Raw genomic sequence first — 19,585 nt, forward strand, 5'->3', positions numbered from 1 at the left:
TTTTACATTTTACCCACTGGAAACCATAAATGTTTTCTGCTTTCACCTTGGCATTTCTGTGTACTGCACTGTAGAAACTACTGAATTGTTTCTCTGAACCCAAATAAAACGAAACCTAAAATATCCCAAAAAAAGCAAGAGAAAATAGGAATGACACCAAATTTCAATTTACACACAAAGATAGACCAGGGACATGTTTTTACAGCTATACAAAAATAAAAAGAAATAATTCATAAATAGGAAAACACCTAGCCAAGTCCATTGTTCTCTTTCTTTAGCAGTTTTGCTGTTGTTACTCTTGCTGCTTCGTCTGCTACTTACTACAACAGGAACTAAATGGTAGCTACACTTGTTCCTTATGAAGAGTATAAATCACAGAATCACAGAATGTTAAGGGTTGGAAGGCACCTCTAGAGATCACCGAGTCCAACCCCCCTGACAAAGCAGGATCACCTAGGGCAGGCTGCACAGGCATGCATCCAGGTGGCTTTTGAAAGCCTCCAGAGAAGGAGACTCCACCAGCTCTCTGGGTAGCCCTGTACCAGGGCTCCATCATTTTCACTGTAAAGTGTCTCCTCATGTTGAGGTGCAACCTCCTCTATTCTATCCTGTACCCATTGTTCCTTGTCTTATCATTGGCCCCAACAAAAAAAAAAAAAAAAAGACTGGCACCTTCATCTTGACACCCACCCCTCAGATATTTATAGATGTTGATAAGATCCACTCCAACTTTCTCTTCTCAAGACTAAACAGCCATCCACATTTCCTTATTTCCTTCCTCAAATTTTGTCTCATTATTTTATAATAAAGCTTTCAAGGATACTTATTAAGGATATTCTCTTACCCTTTACTATTCTGTTTACAAGGTTTGCTTTTTCATATTTTTCTGGTGCTTTCCTAATAGCTGGGGTCTTTGGGGGGGTGGAGTGTTGTGGTTTTGGCTTTTTATTTTCACAAATACATTTATTAATTGCCAGTAAATCTGTCATATTCAACAAGCATAAATTGCTGGATTTAAGTATATCTTTCTAAAGATTCTGAAAACAGTTTTACCAGAAAGACTACATTCTTCCACTTTCAGCTGATTTAAACTAGAAAGAATAATGTCAGCCACTTTTAAATGATGGAATTAATTTCCTTATTTCCTCAATGAGGGAGCTAATTTCCTTTTTACTAATAGTATAAGGACTCATAGTGCATAACAGTAGAAATCCTTCAGCATTAGAAAAAATAAAAATTATAGTTATTCTCAACTATTCAGTCCCTAACATTAAGATTCTGAATGCTCTTTTCAAAGTTGAATAAAGACAAAGAAAAGGGAAAAAAAAGAATTGCTGCTCATCCACTAACTTTTCTGAAATTCTTCCCAAGAGTAAAATTTTAGTGTCAGGGCCCACAATTCACCCCTCTGTTCCTGTGAAGTGTTTTAGCTGCCCACAGGTGGGACTAGACCTGTTGTGGTTCTGCTGTGTAATCTTACTTCATCCTACTAAGCAAAGAGCTGCAAGATGCAGGAGCCTGGCCCACTCTGCTCAGGAGCTGCATGTAACCTCAGACTCCCAACTTCATAATTCTCCTGTTGTACATGGTATCTACATCTGTGCCTGGCCACATAGCTCACTGACCTGAACCCTGATCCATGATCTTGATTATCTGGCTTGTCATTAGCTTGTCCTCATGCACTTGTATGGTATTTTTTTTTTTCATTTGGCTGAACCTGGCTACCATCCCCAGACCTGCCCTACTCCCCTGCCTTCATTGCCATTCCCAGCTACCCAGCCCATAGGGAATATCCCACCCTCATTGACACCTAACAATGACTATTAAAATATTACTGCCTGTGATAGTTCTTCCTTTATCTTTCTTTTATTGTGAAAATCAGATTCTTATCTGTACGTTCAGCTATAACATTCAGCTTCATTGGTCTAAATTTTTGTTAAGTCCTTTGTTCTGAAAATTCACCTATTCAGAAATTATAAGAATCTACCTCCTGAAGAGATGATAGCCTGCAATAAAATCTTTCTGAAAAAAAATCTTTCTTCTAAATGGAAATTCTGTAGTCCCTACAGGGCAGCTTGCATTCTGTTCATATGGCAAAACTAGATTTGCCTTACACAAGCAGAGATGCTGTAGGCTAAAATTATGAAAATTCTGAGAAAATTCTGTGAATTTGAGAAAATTCCCACCACTGCTGTTGCAGAATAAATTTATTTTATATTTAAGTCATTAAATAAATACTGCATTAAAGGAATTATTTAAAATAAAAAAGAATGTAGGTTTCAAATAATCAATACAATTCATTACTACAGAACATCTGTTTTTCACCACACCACAGCAGCACAGAATTGTTGAATTTCTGACCTCTGCCACTAGCTTAACATAAAAACAAAACCCAAAAAAAGCTGTAAAATAACCCACCTGGCTAAATAATCATCAATATGTCACCAAACACTATAATTAACTAAGTTTTGGTCTTGGAGAAAAAAGGACAGATGATACCAGAAATATAAGACATTTCAGTGTGGTGTAAGATACTGAATGTTATTATACAATTTAGGGCAGCTGTTGCACAAAATGGAGTTTTCTTTCTTGTTTTGATTCTATTCTGTCATAGGTATGTTTGGCCCTGATGAGAGGTGGTAATTTTCACTGACTCTGAAGGAACGAAGAAAATAAAATAAAAATCAATGTGTCTTGTGCATCTTTGGTTGTTACTATCCTACCTTAAAGGTCATGCAAATAATAGTTACATTTATATTAAAATGTATATATTTCTTTATTAATAGGGCAGAGGTGAAAGCCAACCATTTTGGACCACATTAAACATTATATTATATCCTTGGAAAGCAATACATATATTCACACAGTATCTATCTTTTAAAACTATTTAAATTATCTTTTTGATCTAGAAGTCTTGAGGTCATAGAGCTTTCACAGTTGCAGGGAGCAGAGAAATACCAGTCTTACAGCTCTATTTCTTACAGTGCTTTACTGCTCAGAGGCTACACAAGGAAAATAAGAGGTCACAATTTATGCATATTACTTTCTTATTTTTATCTTACGATTCTCAGATTATAGTTGATACTCATGGAAGTGAAGAATTAACATAGTTATCAAAGTAAAGTACATATTTGGCATAGACAATTCCATGTACAGTCCTGACACTACATTTCAATCTTGAAGTACAATTCTAGTGTGCTCAGCTAGCTTAAGAAACTGAAAGCTTGCAGCTGCTACTTTATGTGAGCCAATAAATGTGTACACACTAACCTGAACTAGCAGACTTGTGTGACTGTATGGGTACTCCCAAAATAACACTCACTTTCAGATACAATCTTTTTTCATGTGCTATTTCTTGTTTTCAGTACTCTGGTAGCTCCTTTAATTTCTGTAGCATTTAGACATAATAGTAAGTATAAATTTCTTCACTATTCTCACTAAAAACCTGAAAACTAAAGTAATTTGAAAATAAGAACGTGTACATGATGCAAGAATGAAGGTATACTGTGCAAAAAAGAGGTTCTTAGAGAAAAATTTACCAGATGAGAAAGAAAAAGTTGAAGCAGACACAAAAGTGATCTAAACCAGAATTACTTTAGTCACCAGTTGAAGGATGACAAAACGTCAGAGATTATTCAAAGAGGAAAGTTTGGGGATTTTCAGTTACTGTGAGATATTCACAGACAGGGTATTCAGAGTGGAACTGACATCAGTTGAGCTCTAGAAGCGCTAACTTTATGAGATCAAATAGAGTTATAATTTAAAACCATGGCACATCAGGTTTTAAAGCATAGGAGGATCATGTAAATATGGATGAAATATGAATAACAATACTGATGGAAGCAGAAGTAGGAAATCGATACAGTTAAAGACGTATTTTGTCATTGATGTATTGCAGAAAAGCGGTCATAAAAAATACCTTAGGCAAAGTCATCACAAGTTAGCTTCATTTAGAGTAAACAGAAAGATATATGAAAACAGACTGGCAAACAACATCCCTGTTTCAAAGGGACATATGCTGAGAAATTACAGAAAATAGTTACTGAGGTCAGCTTTACTAAATATTTGAACTTTATCACTTTAAATATTTAAAATAAACTTTCAATATCTTTAACTTAAAAGTGAAACAATATCAGAAATTTGCAAACAATTGTAAAAGGCTCAGACTTTCATTTCTTGCCATGCATGCTTCAGAAAGCGGAACTCAAATAGAAACAAGAAATAATGAATGGAAGTGCCATAAGCAGGAAAGGAGGCATATATCTTTACAAGGGATTCAAAGTCCTGACTTTATGGTAGGGAAAAAAGAAAGTCTGGAAATGGATATGAATATTCCCCATAAATACATAGGAGAAAGAAAGGTAGGGAGGCAGAATTGCCAATTAATCTTAAGAATAGCATTAATAAAAGAACAAATGGATATTAAGTGGCTATAAATACATTTAGTTAGGAAATTAGAGGGTCTCTAACTTTCAAAGTGCTAACATCCAAAAAAGGCTTGCTAAAGGAATACTTCATTTTAAAAGTTAGCTGGCTAAATTCAGGAATTTCTGATAACAAGAAATTCAAACATCTACACTAGAAACTCTTTTCCTGTCCAACACTGTATTACTTCTGCATATTTAGTGCAGGAGATAAGAAGGTGGAGGGATGTTTAACCACTGACCACTAAGTAATTTCTCATTATGCCCCCCTATCCCTACTTTCTCAAATATTAATCTTTTAAAACCAAAATCTTTAGTTGTACATTTTTTGTCCATCACTCTATTTAATTTGATTCATCTTCCAATTAATTGTCACATTCCTCTTAGCAGTTTTTCCTTTGGTGTGTGCCAAAACAATGTAAAATCACATAAGTTTTCTCTGGATTTAGTAACAAGACAATATTATTATATAGAAATGCTAAATTATTCTCCAACTTGATCTTGCTCTTGGGTAGTAGTCCCTCATGGAGACAAAGCAACTGCTCAATAAGTCTATCCAAATCATTAATATAATGCTGGGTTTCTCTAGGGACAAGAAAAACATTCCCACTAAAAACAAAATTATAACAAGCAATGTGGTGGTTGAACTGCATTTCATTTTCCATGCAGTTAGCAGTCAAAATAGAAAAATAATATTCTATTGGTTATGTAAATTTAAGGGAAAAAGCCGTGGTATTTGGACACTATAATATGGATTATGTTAAATAAAATGGTAGCCATCATCAGTCTTTGTTGGTTTTAAGGCAATATATTACAGACAGAAGACACCTTCACATACTGTATTGCTTACAGCTGTTACACTATACCATAAGTGTATGTAGGAATAACACCCTGGAACCTACAGTCAAAATAATCTCTCATTTCCTGTGTTGTTAATTTCTGCTCAAAAAAGTACGGTTACAAAAAAAAAAAAAAAGGCCAGAAATGTGTTTTCTACCCTGATGTTCTGCAAATTGAATATCAGAAGTGATGCTCAGCCTTTCAGAAAGAAATCATTACCAAGTCATTAACTTTTCTTTTACCTTTCCTCTGCTTAAAAACCGAAGTGTAAATGAAACTATTTAAGAGACTATATTGCCTACAACTAACTAAATGTTTGTGTCCCCACAAATGAGTAAATAGGAAGGTGAAATGTAATTATGTGCATATACAGTCTTATTTCTGATATCAAACACTGAGTCTGCTCGTTCTCTCTTTTATGGGCAAACATCAATTTTTAACTGATTCACTCACATGCAGAGTAGAGGAAGAGGAACTTAAGTCAAACTGTGGAACACATTCATAGCAATTATATTTAAAAAAAAAAAAAAACAGAAAGAGAGAGGATATGTATCTTCTGTAAGTAAAAGAGGAATCTCATTAACTTGGAAAAATATTCCCCAGCTTTAGGGAGAGGTAGAAATAAGAGTTACTTAAAGAAGGAAAAATTGAGCATTGCAAATAGCACAGTACATGTAATAAGAATAAGGACAGTGTCAATTAGGTAGGGTTATTAATACACTAGCAGCAGTGCCTGTAGAGAAGGACATTGTTAAACAATTGTGTTTGTTTCTTTCAGTATAAGAAGTCAGATTTGGTTACTTTTCAAACATATATAATTTGGCTCTTCTCTACTGTTTCTTAATGTGCATGCATATGTGTGCATACTCCTCAATGTTATGGCATTTTGAAGAATTTTGTCATTTGTACAACCCATCCAGAAAGTCAAGCATCAATTTTCAGAAAGATGCACATTAAGCTGAGCATGCAAAAATGGGCAAACACACTGCTCAAACTGCAGGACTTGCTATGTTTACAAAAGAAAGCTTTTATACACACTCATCGAAATCTGAGTGGGAAGCCCTGGGAACCTGACCAACATGCTTCCAAGCTTTCAGATGCATTTGTAGTATAGGCTACGATGATATATCTATTTAATAGGTTCATGTGTTTAAATAATTGACAATTACAGCAACAAACATATTTCACTTGCACTAAACACCACAAATATATGTAAAACATTTTTTCCATGGAATTTACTGAGTGGTCTAATCCACACAATCATTGTCTGATGGGAAAATTCACTTTTTAGCCATAACTTTATTATAAATATTTAGTGTTGTGCATAAAATTGTGCTTTGAATATCATCCTGAGACTCTTTTCAGTATTTGACATACATCCATGATCCTTTTAATCAGAATAAGGTGTGAATAATATACAGGTCTGTAAGTACTGAGCATGTACAAAACAAATCTTACATGAGTAAGATAAAGGGCATAAAAATATAGGATAAGAGGAAAGCTCCACCCAGGAAGGTTTAGATTGGACATTAGGAAAAATTTCTTCACCAAAAGGGTTGCCAATCCCTGGAACAGGTTGCCCAGGGAAGTGGTGGAATGACCATCCCTGGAGGTATTTAGAAGACATGTAGATGTGGTGCTTAGTGACATGGTTTAATGGTGGACTTGTCCATGTTAAGCTAATGGTGGGATTCGATGACCTTAGCTCTTTCCCAACCTAAATGACTCTGTGATTCTATGATCAACTAGATCCCTTCTCTAACTGTCTTAATTTTCATATTTAAAAGGTAAAAGACTGCATGTTACATGAGGTCACACCAAATACACATTCAGAAGAGAATTCCAGATATCTTTTAATTTTGTAACTAACATTATCAATAGCTGCACATGTTTTACTACATAAAATGTTGAATAAATGCAGTTTATTTACACATGCTGATATATGTATGTGTGTATACCAATGTACACACTGCAGATTTGGATAATAAACATGTTCCACTTAAGAGAATTATGAATAAAAGGTTTGTTTAGGAAGGCAGTATTATTTATCCTCTAACCAATTTCATATATTTAGAGGGAATAAACTAAAAACTAAAGAAATTAGAAATGATGGAGTGCTTTTTGCCATGAGACTTCACTAGAAATGGTGGCTATAAAGTCCAAGAAATTTCTAGTCTGAACAAAAGACATTTTAAATGTTTTAAATCTTTTGTTGTGCTTATGATTACAGGTTGAAATGACTGATTTTCCTCTATGACAGTATCTTAAATTGTGTGTCACATAGTCAAAATTTAAAGCTTGATAAGTCCACAGTAGAATTTTAAAATCATTCAAAGTAGCTCAAAATTTAATTAAGAAAAACATTAGACCAATTAAGACTAACTGGTAGTATAAAATATTAAGGTAAAACATGTATTAGTGTGACATTTGCATTTTTATGAAGTATGAATCACAAAGAAATAAAAACTGCTGCTAAATTTCAGTTAAGTCCCTTTTAAAAATCTTGTTTCCATGGCAATGCTGAGAGTAAGTTTTCAGAGGATGTAAGATATGGATTTTTTATTTAAAAAAAAAAAAAAGAAAGAAAGGAAAAAGACACCACCAAGAAAACCCCACACAGTTTAAATGAGAAATAGCAACATCATGGCCTCTTTTCAATTTTCTTATATGCCCAAAAGGCACAGAAAATAAGTCACCAAGACATCAATGCCAGGATGAATGCAGGAGGACAGACCCCTAGTTATTCTACTTTTTTGCAGTATGCATCTAAATAAGCACATTCACCAACACAATTCCTCTGCCAACACACTAAGTGGTAAACAGACAACAGTATTTTTTCAGTCTGAAGACCTAGTAGCACCCATTCAATCAGGAAAGCTTAATAACAACACCACTCATTATCAAGATGAGCTGAAATTGCCCTACAAAGGCTGCCTGTGACCAAAGCAACCAAAGCCATTCTTCTTTTACATTCCAGATCTAAGGAAAGTTGTGCAAGTCTCTAATGAGTAATCAGGGATTGAGGTTTCTAGGCTACAAAAATCCTGTTGTGGCAAAAAAGGCAGAAACCTAACACCCAAATCAATACTGTATTACTCTCTCCACAGGCAAGAGCTGCTGGGTCAGGAAAAGCATGAAAAATTCATAGTGAAGGTGGTCAAGTCATCCATAAGATAGAGAAAATAATACTATATCTAAAGATCCCTCCAGCAATCGAAGACATGTTATAGATTTTACCATGGATAAGTGCTGGTTTGTTTCATCTATGTACCTTAATGCTGTTCCTCTCTTATTCCTAGCAGTAAATGAGGATGTTTTGGTCTATATTTATGGTCTTTCTTGTTTACTTTATTAATTTCTCACTCTTTGTGCTCCACTGTTGCAATAGCCAGCCAGAGGAGAATTCTGAGTCATTTCTTCTAGTAGAAAAAGCAGTAACACATCTTGGAGGAGTCCTGTACATAAATTCCTCAGCAGGGATAAGGATAATTCTGGCTAACAGAAAAAATGTCCTGCTCCTTCCTCTGACATCGCTTCTCCAAAGTGACAGAAGCTACAGACCTTCATCTCTTCTACAGTCCAAATTCTCAAGCATAAAAAAGGAGAGCATAATTTTATTTCAAATAAGGGTAACAGAAGGAAAAAAACAACTGTTTAAATAATCACATGCAGAAGAAAGATTTGTGCATGATTAATAACTCCATTTACACATTCTTCCTGCAGCATCAAATTCATTCCTAACAAAGCAACAGTACAAAGAATAAAACAGTGAAGAAGGTCCCCTTCCATGGTATATATTAAAGTAAATAATGAAAAGGAACTCTAATAATAGCAAGAAATTACAGAAATCTAACTGCCAGATAAAATGACACTGTTTTCCAAAGCTTCATAAACATTTCTGAAAATTCTACAAAGGTGCATTCCTCCATGATGCAAAGAAATCCAAAGTTTTCCAGCAGGATAAGCTGTGAATAGTTATTCCACACCTGTACAAGATTTAAACATTTCATGATTCAAGACACAAGTCACTTTCTGGAAAATAGATATAGTCATGATTAAATCTGTTATGCCAAAATATCTGAAGGGAATCCACAGGTAGGCTGGAGAGAGACCTTTCATTTTAAAGGTGTCTAGCAATAGGACAAGGGGGAATGGTTTGAAGCTCAGGGAGAGTAGGTTTAAACTGGATCTTATGGAAAAGTTCTTCAGTACAAGGGTGGTGAGACTCTGGAACAGGCTGCCCAGGGAGGTTGTGGATGCCCCCTCCCTGCAGGTATTCAAGGCCATGTTGGATGAGGCCGAGTCTAATTGTGAGGCATCCCTGCCAAGGGCAGATAGGTTGGAGTAGGTATCTCTAAGGCCCCTTCCAACTTAAGGCAATCTACGATTATATGACTAAAAGGCAGGAAAAAATAATTTTGATATTAGTGGTAAAATCAGGAAAAACTGCTTAGCTAAAGCTGTATAGAATATGATATATAAAAAGTTAGAAATGTCTGCTACTAGTTTGGGATGTGGAGCCATCTTTTGTCTTCCTTGCTTGTGTTGCAGTTGAGCCTTGCTTCTTGACATTGTCATCTACACTATTCTAGTGGTTAGTAGGAATCTCAGCGGATAAATCAGTTCTGCCTTCGGTCCACGTCAGGATTCAACGGTTTCTGGATTTCATCTAAAATGACTTTCATATGTGAAGGCAGTAAAAGGCATGTCTAGGACACCCAGAGGTAATACAAAACACATTAAGTAGGAAGTTCTTTCACATACAGTGATTAACAAATACTATATTTTTCATTAGAAGAGCATTTAAAGTATTTTGCACATATCCAAACCACAATCTGTAGATCTAAGCCATGAACGTCAGTTGTAAGGGAGCCATCAGTATGTGCTTTTATTCTTCGTTATTTCTGTCACTTGTACCTCCCATTACTTGTGTTAAGGAATCTATCTCATTCACAGTTTGTGAGAGAAAAAGTAATTACTGACAGAAGCTCTTCTCCTTGGAGGATCACAGAAGTAGTGCATTTATGCACTACAGTGACTCCCCTGTGTCTTCTCAGAATGGACATAAGAACTTGGCTCCTGAGGGCTGGGATATAAACAGAAAGAATAGCTCTCCTAATTTATTTACTGGAGACAATAAAAAGAAAAACAGTGTCAAAGATATTTACTTTGAAATGCTTCATAATGCTCAGATATTTGCAGCATATACTGGAACTATGCCACTGTCATGTATCGTTCCATTATCACTGCAGGAAGCTCTGAAGTTTTATTTGAAAGTACCTGAGAGCATGAACAGAAATTGGTGCAAGGGAATATAAGGACCAATTCTCCATGGTGATAATAGTGTTGAAATCACCCTAAAGTTAATGGAAAGTCAACAGAAACTTTGCACTTGTCAGAAAATGCTTGAAAATGGTAAGTCTGTAAGAGGGACCTCATGAAATCACTTGTGGCACCTGCATTCCCCTAGCAGAATATAGATCAGTGCAGAAAGCAGGGAAGGTAATTATGAAACAGAGGAATGAAATGAGCTGCAAGGAAGAACCAAATTATTGGCATCATGTGTGTAATGTGATTGGGCAGTAGGTATTTTGGGTAGGTACCACTATCATGGGAGATAATGTACAGTAATTTGTATCACCAATCAATTGCTGGATAAAAATAGTGCTCAACCAGACTTACCAATGATTGTATTTGAACAGTGTAGTAGAATATTTAAGTTTCTTTTTTGGACTTCACATTGAACATTCAATGTGTTAAGGTTGTCCAGAAAACCTTTCCTAAGTTTAACACACCCTGATGCAGTAAATTCAGAAAATAGCATTTTTGTGAAGATTGACACAAAGTGTCATGAACGACAACATTTCTGGGGTTTTCAGTCTTTCATTGTGTATGAATTAATCTTTTCCCCTAAGTTAATGTAGAAAAATATTACAACTTGGACAGACAGGAGTACTAGAAAATCTGTATCTTTGTGAAGCTCTGAGATGTCAGTGAGAGCCAAGTAGAGGGTGGGAGCATCCATTTTTCACAGTGTTCTCCATTGCTATCACCTGAACTCAGCTTACTGGAATAAGCTAACTCGTGGCAAGGGAAATTCATTGTACCTGTTTTGACTACCTCACCTAGAAGTTTCTATTTACATACATTACTTAGGTCATAAGTTTTCTGCCTTAACATATTCACCAGAGTAGCACAAAATATTGCCATTTGTCTTATTTTAACTTACAGGCATTTATTATTTGTTAGCACTAACATGGTTGGTTGTGTGGTAGACAGATTTTTTTTTTCCTTTTTGTTCTCACACACATATCTCCCCACACAAGTTCTTGGAAATATTTTGCTCTGACACATTCTTATAATAGCATGCAGATACAAAAATACAAGAGTTTCCTTAGAAAAGAATGAATGATTGGGAAAAGGAATACACAAATCTAAATTAAAAAAAAAAAAATCAGTGTGACTCACACAAAAATAAGGACAGTCCCTAGAAATGTTAAAAACTTTGCATTTGTTCTTTTTAATTATACACTCCATCTTCAAAACTAGGCAAAAATGCAGAATATTTTTCATTCCTTGTCTGCATATACAGCACATCTTTTAATAAAATAACTTTTGCATTTGTTAGAATGCATTTTACAACCTGATAAGCATTATTCTGTAAAGCAAAATGGCTGTATCATTTACTATGCTCCTATCATTTCATATAATATCTGTAGCAGCCTGCATGTCCTCACAATATTCTAACTTTACATTACTACAAAACACGATTTTGTAAATTGTGAAGCTCTGTGCAAACAGGAATGTATTTTAATACAGAAAACTTGACACTATCACTGCACTTTTCTTCAAAAAATATTCATTCCTTTCTTTGACATTTTTTTGGCTTACACAACAGGGTGCCAAACATTTGTGACAGCTTACAATAGAAAAACAATATTGCTTTTAGTTAACAATGTTAGCTATGAATATATATTGACAGCATTTTCACTGCAGATTTGCTGCCAACATAATACAAAGCAAACAGTATTCACTACGTTGGAACACTCAGGGGAATTAAAGAGTTTCAAAAACAAATTTATGGCATTAGGTGCTGCATGCTAAATCTAATGAAAATGCAAATTCAGAGGTATCTCCAGCACATACTTCAAGCACAGGAATACAGTTTGGCAAAGTGATGAAATTAAGATTGTTTAAGTCAGGAGAAAATTATGTTAAAATGTCGCTGCTTGCTTGACTTTTTATAAAGCTAGTTTTACCACAAAGATTAGTATTTTTCCCAAAGTCTTTCTGCTTTGTTTCCTTGAAGTACATCAGACAGAGATCACACCCCAAAAAAATCTGATTTCCAAATACTCCCAATTGTTTTGAGAAAATACAAATACATAGGTGTACAATTTTAATATGTGCAACTTTACTACTAACCACATAAAAGCACAGGTATCACTGTTCCCATGAAAGAAGAGAAGCTAAGTTTTGCTTCCAAGTTTGCATGTTTATTATCATCTACAGAACACAGAAAGCAGTGGATAGAAATTATGATGTAAATCTTATTAAAGTATAGTAATGCACAGCAAAGTTGTGAAGTCATCTCCTATATATTAAAACATATTTGTTAAACCAAATATTTATTGACAGTACTTTGAAAGTGACATGACATTAATAGTCTTTAAACCATTTACAAAACAAATTAATGAAGGTTAACAATATCACACTGCCAAGAAAGCAAAAATTATTCAGATTTTGTAGCTGTTGAATATAATTTGTTATGAATTCTTAGATGAGCTTGATGTCTACGATCACTCATCTATAGCAAGTAGTTAAAAACAGATACCTAACAGTGCAACAGTGCTTGCAAGACATAAAAATATTACATAAACTTTAAAATAACCTCTTTAATTTCCCATGATCAGTTCCAATTAAAAATACAACTGACCTACAAAGATCAACACTCCTTTTCATTATATTATAGTTGGCTTCTTTCTTATTTTCTGATATGGGATATTGCTTTTACCTTATTGTGTCACAAACTTTTAGCTCTTACTTTCATAGAAGAATGATTATTTTATTCAGTGTATTTCATACATAAAATTCTGTGGGTTTCTTGCAGGCTGAACACAAGTGACTGTGACTAGCAGAACTGAGAGATGAAAGAGTATTAATCAAAATATTCGCAGCTACGTGGGGTTGCTTTCTTTTAATTCAAACGGCTTTAACTAGAAATTCCTATAACTGGGGGAAAAAATCCTGCTCTGTCAGACACTCATATTCTGCAAAGTTTTTTTCCAATTAATCTAAGAACTTTCTCTTATTCTTAACAGTTTTGATGTTTTCTGAGCTAGGTGTAAAATGATACACTTTGTGAAAAAAAGCTCTTCATAGGTTACCCCCTAGTCTGACTAAAAAGTTGACATTTTGTACCTTCTGAATAACAAAGAAGGGAAAAACCATGGGAAAAGTATCTTATTTGTAGAACAATATTTGTATTTAACAACTCAAGTGTAAAATTAGTATAACCCATAATTATCAAACCCACTATAGCATTCAACAATTTATGAATTTCAGGATTATTAGAAAGCTGAATATTTTAGGATTAAACTTGGCCATCACAGATAGTTGACAGTGAGACTCAGAGTACTTGCACTATAGAATAGTCTGAGCTGCAAAATTATACAGTACTTGCCACTATGGTGAGAGAGCCACAACTCTACATTTAGATCTGCAAAGTAAAACCAGGAAATGCAAAACTTCGCTTTTTGCTAAGCTATGAATTTGAAAATATACTTTCTAGCATATCAAGCACAATATGCACCATACTATAAGCATCCAACGAGCTAGTTTTCTACAAGCTGAAAGACTCTTCCACTGCTGAGGATGGAGTAAACACAGTTAATTTGCTAACATTGACTGTCTCTTCTCACTGACTGTCAATGAAATCATATTTTGCATTTTATTTTTCAGTATGCACTTGGAAAGGATTTCCTAGTGATCCACACTAAATCTCACTGAAGAGTGACAACAGAAATCAATATGTGTCTCTGAAGAATAATCTAGCCAAACATTTACATTTAGAATATTCATTTGTATTTATGCATGAGAAATTCCTGGCAAAAAAAAAAAAAAGAAAGAAAAAAAAATTCTCTTCCTGCATACACACAGTCTCTTCTTATATGCTCATTTCCAGAATGAGCAAGCTTAAAATCAGTCTAACAAATAGACATTACTCATATCAGTTTTGCAATGAAAAGATCTAGAATTCATGTAAAATAACAATTTACCTAGTTAGGTAGCTGTATTAACCTCAGCCTCAAGGAAATTTCTTTGGTCCTTCTGTAGCCATAGGGAAGAGACAATCCACATGGAACAGTTATTGTAGTCTCATCCTGGCTATTCCACACCCATGGAATTGCCATTCCACATGCCTTCCAGGGAGGATATTCTGTTTAATCTGGCCACAGAGGCGATTCTAAATCTAACAGTAGAGGTGCTCAGCATCAATATACAATTTCCAGGGGCAAGCATGTCCTACCATGAATCCCACAATACTCTGTAGTCCTCTGATGCTGGGATTAGTTTTGCCCACAGAATTCACAGATCAGAGCAGAAACGTACCACAAGATGCAACACAAGCAGCATTCTACTTCCCTGCATCACCCTGAGTATGACATGGTCTTGCACGAAAGTATACCAAGGCATATGGAAACCTCCAAGGAGAATTCTCACATCAATGTAATATATGACTTCCAAGAATTTCAATATAAGTTTTCTGTGAAGCTTCATGTGAGGACATTGAACACAACACCCTGCAAAGAACTTACACTACACAACTAAAAAATTAAATCAGCATTCTTTAAAGAATCACCATCTCAAGACAAGAGAAACACAGTCAAGATTTGCCATTCCAGTAAAAGTCTGTTACAAAGTGTAAACTTAAGGTTCTGAATTTATGGTCTTCAGTTGGAGAAGAAATACATGAAAGGGGCAAAAATGCTGATGAAAACATTCTTTAAATTGAAAATTATAATAAGGAGGTGGTTGTCTAATTTGTGGTCACCTATCTTAGAAAATTATTAGCATAAATGGAGACTGATAAACAGGAGCAACAACCCTGATCAGTGACTGGCTTAGAGGAGACAAATATTTTGGGGCAGATTATATATATATTGCTTCTACAAAAAACCCCAAATCATTAGAAAGATTATCCTTTCAATGACAAAGTAAATCCTGTACAACAACACACACCCAATTTAGCAGAAACCCATGTAGTTGTTCGAAGTCTGTATTGAATATGGTTCACATTCTTTAGTAAAAATAGTAATAAAAATCTCATTTCTACTGGAAAAACCCTCCAAGTTTTAGCTCCTACATAGCATAATGCATATTTAGAGTAGAATGTTATTCAGTAAAAGATGTCCAAACAAGATGATTTGATGTTGGAATAGTCATCTCAGGAAAACCAGAGCAAGATAAGGTAAAATAATTGTCAAGTCAATCTCCAGCTTACACTTTATTGCAGAAATAAATTGAACTCTGCTCTAGCTTTTTGACACGTAATTCTGATACTAATGGGTTCAAATCCATTTCTCTTTACTCTCCTTCCTAACAGGAAGCTTTATGTAATACTATGTCAGAAATCTACCAGTTACTGCCTAATGTTTGCCTTAAATAAAAAGTCTCTGCCTGTAATAGTATTAACAGCTGCCATCAGTTTATTGTAATGAGCTCCAGTTCATCATAGTAGTGCTACTGTGAAAATTAGAAGCTTCCACAGAGCTCCTCAATTCACACACACACACAAAAAAAAAAAAAAAAAAAAAGGCAGAGCCACCATGAGCAATGGTGTAACAGCAGATGTTGTCTATCTAAGGTTTACAGGCCAGATCCTAAATAGGTGTAACTGTACTCAGTCATTATAATTGTACACAGTTCATTGTACTAAGTACAAACAATACAGCAGTTGTAATTTTGGGGTCAGTATATAAACCCAGTGTCATTTTTATTAATTTTTCAAAGCAATAAAAAATGTACACTCATTTTACAGAGTATTTCACAACATATATATATATATATACCTATACATACCGTATAAACATAACTATTTATGCTGTAATATATTGAGTCATCTATGCAGTACAGAAGAATTTTCCAGTTTAACAGGAAAAAAAATAAATAAGAACAACTACAAACCATGGCTTTTTAATTTCCTCTGCTCTCTTAAAAAATTCAAAATGCATATCTTAATGCTGGATACCTCCAGAGTTCCATAAACCATGCATATACTTATAAACAGTATAGCAATAGAATGAAATATTTAATTGAGATTAGGGTGGGATTTTCTGGGGCATTTAACATTGTAGGAGCTTTGCTCCCTCTCAAATCCATGGCAGATATGTTATCTCATCCTATTATAAGCTGTTTTCAGATCCCAATGGCAAAAATAGTTAAAAAAAAAAAAAAAGGAAAAGAAAATGGCCAAAAAAGCCCAGATTTTTTTACAGAACTGAATTTGATGGCCCATGGTTCATCTTATTTTTTTCCTAGAAAATACCTTCATTTGCCTTTCAAAATTTTTTGGAAGTTTCTCTAGGAAGAGGTTCCTATGTTAAATTCACAAGCAGCATACAACATCAATGAAGTGTTCCAAGACCTGTCTAGTTCCACCATCAACAGTTAATAGCAGAATAGGGGATTACTGCAGACATATGCTTAGTATCCCCAGCCAGACAGACAGAATACTGGCTTCTTCACTGCTCTTTCCCAACTAATTCCATACTAATTACCTCTTAGGGAACATCACCACTATTTCATTCTTAGACTTCCTTAGTGACGATCAAAACCACAACTTTCTACTATTTCTCAGCACTAGTTTCTCTTTTTATGTCCTCTCATTTAAAGAGCAAATGGTTCCCTTCCACAGCAACATGATTTAACCTACATATAATTCAACTCATTTTTATCTTCAGGTTCCTACAATTTCTGCACAGTACCTCAATCTGCCATGGTTTAAATACAAATATTCTGCATAAGAAAGGAAAAAAAATAATCTAAAAGCAAGAAAGCTTAAAACAGTTCATTTCTCCAATGTAAATAGTTTTGCTTTAGTTCTATGCTTCTGCACTCTGATGTAAAAACTTTTCAGCAATAAAATTAAAATTAAACCAAATTTGCATGGATGACAATTAACACTGGGACTGAAAAAGAGGGTACTTAATTATAAATGAAAAAGTTTTTAAATGGGAAGAAAAGTAAGCATGTCACATCACATCAAGATCATCATAGTGCTGATTTTGTTTATGGCATTTATAATGTATTTTTGACATTTTGAGTGACAGATGCCACCATGATAGGAAATTAAACACACCTGGCCATTAGTTTCCTGTGAGCAAAAGCCAGTGTGCTACATCTGAAATATAGAGTATGTATGCAATAATTACCAAGCATTGACATCTAAAATGTTCTTAGAGACACCTGGAATAGAAAAAGTTTATGATTTTAACACTGTCTTGCCACAAGAGGAAATTTCATCAGGACAGCAGTTGTTTTACTAATGCTGAATATTGTGTATGTTTACTAAGCTATCTGGATTCGTTTCTATTTAAAGGATGATACCTGTCATGACAGCATTGGATAATTTCATGGAGATGCACACTATATTGCACTTACCAAAGCTTCACATGCACCCTCAATCTATTCCAAGCACAACTGAATTATTGATCCAAAATAAAATTGTATGTACTTGAAAGGATTCCAACTTGGAAGAATCATCATTTATAAATCTAATTTTATACATGACCAATATAGGCACAAGTTTCCCAAATGGCAATATTATTTTTCTTCAAAACTACAGTATGTTCAATTGATTTTCCTTTTTTTTTAAATGTTGAGACGATCACACAATCTATTTTAAATGCCGTCACTTTGTTTATTATTTAATTAACATTTCATATGGCTTCCTCAGTAAATAAATAATTACTTCAACCACTATACATACCGTATCACTCTCTGCACTCTCAACTTACAATATAATTGTATCACTTTGCAATATAGCAATTGGTGGCAAAGCTACTTCTAGAAAGTTCAAAGGCTCCTTTGATATAATCCATTATGGTTTTGAAAACACTTTTCAGATCACGCAAGGCCTTCCCTTATAAAAAGTAATGGATCCATATTACCACATGCTATGGCACCATAAAATCTTTCAAAATTTGCATCATGAATCCTGCTCCACCATTCTCTTTTCTGTTGTTTTTTTTTCTCCCCAAGTTTGATGGCATATGCTACAGAAAAAATAGTCTATTTACCCTCTAGTAAGTGCAATTACTGAGAGGATATTATCCAAATGCACTCAGCCTCTCATGTTTTCAAGGCAGAAAGATATATATGTAAACATGTATATATAAAATAAACATACACTCAAAGACCTGGCCAGTGCAGTACACACACTTCAATGATGCTTAAGATGATGGCTTAAGGTGATGGCTTCGTTCTGATTGCTTATGAGTTCTACATGCCTATTTGATACAAACTTCCAAATTTCATATTTCCAAATCTGTATTCCTTAAATGAGCCTGGATAGGCAGTAACCTTCACCTTTAGTCTCTTAAAATAAGAGGATTTTCAAGAAAAGTGTCAGAAGAGAGGAAAAAAAATATATATGACAGAACAAAATTAGCACATGAAAGAGATTAGACTTTGTCTACATGAGAAAAAGGATGAATAAAACACCAAAATATAAGAGGCAGAAGTATCTTTCTAGCACAGTAAAATGAGTACTAAAAAAACACATAAAGATGGGTAACAGCTGGGAGCTCCTTAAACAGGCAAAATTCAAATAATACAGTGATTCTCCTTGTAAATTATTATAAAGAGCTATTTAGAGGGGTTACAGGAGCTGACCATCAGAGGATAAATAAACCACTGAACAGTGAATGACTTATGCCTAATTTAATACATATAATGAAACTCGCTTCAGAAGATATCTGTTAGAGGGGTTGCACATCCACTTTTATACATGCATTTTCCACAACTAGGTAAATGAAATATAGGCTTTAATGCACAGAAAGAAAACATCTTCTAAAATGAGAAATCAGAACTCAAATCATCACATGACAGTAGAGTGCAGGTAAAAAGGTAGCCTGATTCCAAGCCCAGACTCCTTTTGATGCCATTCCCACTCCATCTTTGGAGGCAGCTTCTGCAGGAGTTAACTGAACAAGATGTGTTCTAAGGCCAGAAAAAGAAGCTGAGTTCTTCAAATCCTAAGTTTTTCTTTTCTTCCCCCTTGCTTCTCCAAAATATATCAGTTGGTATAATAAGAAACA

At 34.6% G+C, this 19,585-nt stretch overlaps 1 protein-coding gene across 1 annotated transcript in view; it reads right to left on the minus strand.

Moving 5' to 3' along the window:
• Positions 1 to 19,585, minus strand: part of AGBL4 (AGBL carboxypeptidase 4) — a gene marked incomplete at its 5' end in the record, with an annotated part of 965,543 nt that overhangs the window by 910,474 nt on the left and 35,484 nt on the right. The window lies entirely within an intron of this gene.

The sequence above is a fragment of the Indicator indicator genome, chromosome 10 (assembly GCF_027791375.1).
Source record: "Indicator indicator isolate 239-I01 chromosome 10, UM_Iind_1.1, whole genome shotgun sequence".
Classification (NCBI taxonomy): Eukaryota; Metazoa; Chordata; class Aves; order Piciformes; family Indicatoridae; genus Indicator; species Indicator indicator.